Source organism: Rosa chinensis, chromosome 1, assembly GCF_002994745.2.
Source record: "Rosa chinensis cultivar Old Blush chromosome 1, RchiOBHm-V2, whole genome shotgun sequence".
NCBI classification, from domain to species: Eukaryota; Viridiplantae; Streptophyta; class Magnoliopsida; order Rosales; family Rosaceae; genus Rosa; species Rosa chinensis.
This window is the reverse complement of record NC_037088.1, coordinates 23,621,945-23,626,971: the sequence shown is the minus strand read 5'-3', so window position 1 is coordinate 23,626,971 and position 5,027 is coordinate 23,621,945. Positions and strand designations below refer to the sequence as shown.

General features: G+C 38.7%; 1 long non-coding RNA gene across 1 annotated transcript; it reads right to left on the bottom strand.

Annotated features, from left to right (window-relative positions):
- Positions 1-1,075: 1,075 nt before the first annotated feature.
- Positions 1,076-4,260, bottom strand: LOC121050974. Its single transcript, XR_005804597.1, has 3 exons — positions 2,904-4,260; positions 2,326-2,390; positions 1,076-1,219 (listed from the first exon to the last, which is right to left on the bottom strand). It is a non-coding gene; the product is annotated as an uncharacterized LOC121050974 (long non-coding RNA).
- Positions 4,261-5,027: the final 767 nt, after the last annotated feature.

The window sequence follows — 5,027 nt, the reverse complement described above, 5'->3', positions numbered from 1 at the left end:
TATGGTGAAATTTCTTCCCCATATTTTATCATTACTTGACTAGCGGGGCTAGTCCGATTTCTTTTAACCAGCGGGGCTGGTATGTTTTTCACGAGTTTTGGATTTAAAGAATTACGTTTTATAAATATTGCATGCATCGAGATTTTATAATGTAAATTTGTGGGAAAGTATAAACTTTTATTCCTTTATACTTATTTATTTTGGTCCACTCACGCTAACGTTTTTATGTACTTTCCCCCTGGGCCCTTTGGTTTCAATTGCCCAGATCGCAGCGTTGCTGACCGGCTTAGGAGTGGAGGCTAGCACCACATTTGCCATCTATCCTCAGTAGGTTATTTGTTAACCTACTCTATGTATTATATTTCGAGTGTGTTCCTTAGATTGCTCTGATGACTTAAAAAGGGTGGATTTATACATTTGTATAATTATGTGTGTATGGGAGTTGTATAATATTGGAGGAAGTCGAGAGATTTAATTTGTTGGGCTGTAATTTATATAAATGGTTATGTTTGTGTAGTACGATGTTTATACTTGGAAAGTTGCGGATTGTTGCTTGGAAGCAGGGTGGCTTCAAGCATAGAAATTACTATACTTAGAAGTGTTTTCAGCAGGTTTAGGGTTGTCCACTTTTAGGGGAAGTTCTGTCGAATTTTTCCGAAAAGTGGGCCCCGCAGGTCCATCTTGGAGTTAGGAGGGTAATTCCGGGGTGGGTCCTGACATTGATTACAAAGCAGCAAAATAAGTTTTAGAAAAAGATGTTATAAACCTTGCCTCTAAACAAATTTTTGCAAGATGGCAAGCAATCCTTTCAGTTTTTGATTTTAACATTACATTCGTCAAAGGAGAGACCAATTCCCTTCCAGACTTTCTCACAAGAGAATTTTTAAAGGGAAAATGTCACGCCCTGAATTTTGAATAAAGAAATTCAAATCCGAAATGCGAAAACTCAACAAGCACAAGAAGAATAAACATAAAATTTTTCATTTAGACTACGCAACAAACAAACTAAACTCACAATGTCAACACCGACTCGTTCTCTAGAAATATCATATCACCAAGTGTTTACAAATTAAACCGAATAACAATTCAATAAGTAAACGCACCCTCCACACTCACTACACAGCAGAAGACTAGAACCAAAATACCCTACTACGTCCAAGCTACGACTGCAACAAAACCTCAGCTTCGATGATGATTACACTGACCTGCACAATAACCCCTACACCATGGAATAGTGCACCGGGTTGAAACAACAAACCCGGTAAGCTTTTGCAAGCTCGTATGAGTAAACTCAATTAAAATGACTCATGTCACGCATGCTTATAATTTCTCAACTCGTGAGATAAATTAAAGCAACAACATTTAACTCTACAAAACACAACCAAACATACAATCACACTACGTGAAAATTAGTAATCCCTCCATAGAAAATTAGTTCAGGAGATCACCTAAAATCACACAACTCAAAATCATAGTAATCCCTGCATGTATTTTAGTTCAGGAGATTACAATTAAATCAAACAATAGAATTCATAGTAATCCAAATCTCACGTATAAATTAAAGAAAGAACACCAGAAACATTCTCTGATAACTACGTACTCATGATGAAACAACACAGTACCACCATGGCTGTACGCATACGACAGGCTACGTACTCATGATGCAGTAACTCATTTACCACCATGACTGCACGCATGCAAACATATTAGAGCTCTACTTAATCGTAACCTGTCACCTCGGCCGAGGTTCAGCCTTACGATATTTTTGCACCCAGGTTACTACTGTAACCTACAGACTTCAGACCCTTCAGTCCTCGGAACAAGACATTTAAGGAAATCCCACACGACTCACAAATTTCACACCATAACCCCAAATCACTCTTCCAACAATGTTCAATTCAATCATAACTTTGGCATAAGTAAATGTTCACACCATAACCCCTAAATCATCAAATATACCTCCGGCATAAGTAAATGTTCAATTCAATAATGTGAATGAAATCACCAACAATCTACATATCACAATGCCACACCATCCAGATATATATATATATATATATATTCCACGTAAATATATATATACTTAGTCATTCACGGAGGATTGACCTCTAATACCAACTATAATTCATACATATTAAAACCAAGAAATTCATTTTATACTTAAATTCATTTTTTTACCTGTGAGCCGTAGCCCTATGAACCGTAGTCGATCGAGTTCATATTATTTTAAACAAATCTTTATTTTCAAAAACGATTTACAATTATCAATCAATTCCGACTCTTAAATAACTCGGTTGGTAAATGAACCACGTGAGATTTACTCACCTCAAAATCCCGCTGTGTCTTCTCTTACTACATAGATGAGGTATCGACAAGTCTCCGTCAATCACCTAAGAAATGTGCGTCACAACTTAGTACACGAATCGAAAACAATTAAGTGTCGAACCCCCCCCCCCCCCCTTGCACTAAAATCTCGAAAGTAATGCCAATTGAGGCTAAACTTCATCCGAGACCACCCGAGGTCCCCAGAATACTTGTACAATAAATCCATCAAATTTACAAGTCAATTGGAAAGCAATCCAACCGAATCCCTAGGGATCATAAAGCAATCCAACCGAAAACCCTAAAACTTTGAAAATTCATAACTTGCTCATACGATTTCCAAAACTTACAAAATATATATCGAAATGATCGTATCGATGTGTAGATTAAAAAGAGGAACATAAACTCTTCCTGGGGTGGCCAGAAGTGGTTAGAAACCACCACCACAGTGGCGGTGCCGCCGCCGGCCCAAAGTCAAAATTTGACAAAACTTCCTAAACAAAAGATCTTCTTCTCAACAACCCCAAAAATATTTATAACTAACACAAAGTCATAATCAAAGCCATTTGGCTGGAATTTACCTTGCAATGTTTCAAACCCGAAGAACCCTAGATTCCCAATCTTCAAAATTCGATCACCACGAGTCGAATCGTTGCAAGGTACCTTGGGAGAACCCTTCTACATCCTCTGACCTCCAAAAGCCCCCAAAAATCACCGGCTATAGTGGCTGGAAACTTGAACTCTGACCAAGGCGATTTGCAGCGTCGCCGCCAAACTTCTCGGCCTTGCTGCTTCGTCCACGGGCCGACCCACGTCGTCAAACTTCATAGAGTTGTAGATGAGAGTGAGGCGAAGAGATAGGGACAAGAATCTCAGCCTATGGTGGTCGGACGACGGAGAATGAAGCCGGCAAAGGTGGCTGGCGAAACTGGGGTCGGGAGAGAAGAGAGAGAAAGAGTTTCCGTTTTTGGAAACTTTGGAATTTTATGATATTTTTCGGATTTTTCTATATATCCCAAAATGAAAACTTTTTTCGATGGCCATAACTTCTTCATATGAACTCCAATTCTCACGTTCCACATGTCCACGGACTCGTATTGATGCTCTCTACAACTTTTATGAAGGAAGTTTTCACATAATCCTAACGTATAAAAAGTCAACCCTTGAAACGAAGCATTTCGAGCGAATAACTATTCGAAATAATTTCCGCTCCACCTTTGAACCACGAAATCGTGTTATCGAACACTTTAATAACTCCCAAAGAATTTAGGAATTAATAATGAATTTCTGGGTTATTACTAGGGCTGGGTTCGGTTCGGTACCGAAGCTTACGGGCCGATACCATGTACCGTACCAACTCATACTGGTATGCAAAAAACTATACCACTACCGGCCATAAAATCCGGTATACCGAGAAGTCGGTATACCGATTTAATCGGTCGGTTCGGTACGGTTGGGTTTGTAACCGAGTTTGACATTGGTTTGTAGTCACCAATACATCACCGATCCCTTCTCTTCTGTTTTCTCCTGAGAATTTTTGGACCCACATGGTTATGAGTCTCTCCAGTCTCCATACCACACACGGTGATGGAAGAGTGATTGTGGTGAAGGAAGAAGCAGCCTCTGCTAAAATCAAACAAAAGTTTTAGACTTTATTCAACACCAACTACACCCAAAACCAGATTTTTCTTCCCAGTAAATAAAATCAACAAAAGCAAGAAAAGAAACTTGAAGTAAAAGAGAGATCCATGGCCGAGTTTGATTCAGATTCTGGGAAGAGACCAGGGAGAAGCACTTTACAAGTTGCTATTTTTCAAGAAGAAGAAGAGAGACAGAAGAGACGAGGAAAGAAAGAAGAAGAAGTAAGAAGAAAGAAGATAGAGAAGAGAGAAGAATAAAAAAGAAGAAAGAGAAGAGAGAATTTTTCAAGAAGAAGAAGAGAGACAGAAGAGACGGGGGAAAGAAAGAAGAAAGAAGAAGAAGAAAGAAGAAAGACAAGAGAGAAGAATAAAAAAGAAGAGAGAGAAGAGAGAAGAATAAAAAAATAAAAAGAAGGAGACAAGAAGAGACAGAAAGAGATGGCAAAAGAAAGAAGAAAGAAGAAAGAGAAGAGTGAAGGTGCGTCAGAAAGAAGAGAAGAATAAAATATTAAAAAAATATGAGTATTATATATAAGTTCGGTACGGTACGGTATACCATGTATATATGAAAATCAATACCACTACCGTACCGTGTATGTGGAGTCGGTACGGTTGTACCGTACCAAGACTTCGGTTACCGAGTTTTCGGCTACCAATTCACTTGGTTCGGCTCGGATGCGGTTGGTACGGTTTGGTTCGGGAGAATTTGCCAGCCCTAGTTATTACAACACCTTCCTAAGGTTTTGATTTTTCTCTCTCACAAACTCCCCTTTCAGCCTTTAGGCTCTGATACCACTAAATGACTCAAATGACACCTTCCTGAGGTTTACTTCTTTTTCCCTTCCATTTCTATGTGGAAATTGAAATTTGAACTACCACTAAATGACTCAAATGAACTACTTGGCATCTTAGACATTTTTAACAAGAGAAAAGTTTAGATGCATCATCAAATGAAGCAACCATGAAACTTTTCTGCCAACCCAACCTTGACAAGTTGCCAATACTTTGATATGATATGTATGAATTGATCTTGTCATTTTCTGATACCAAGTTTTGACCTAAACA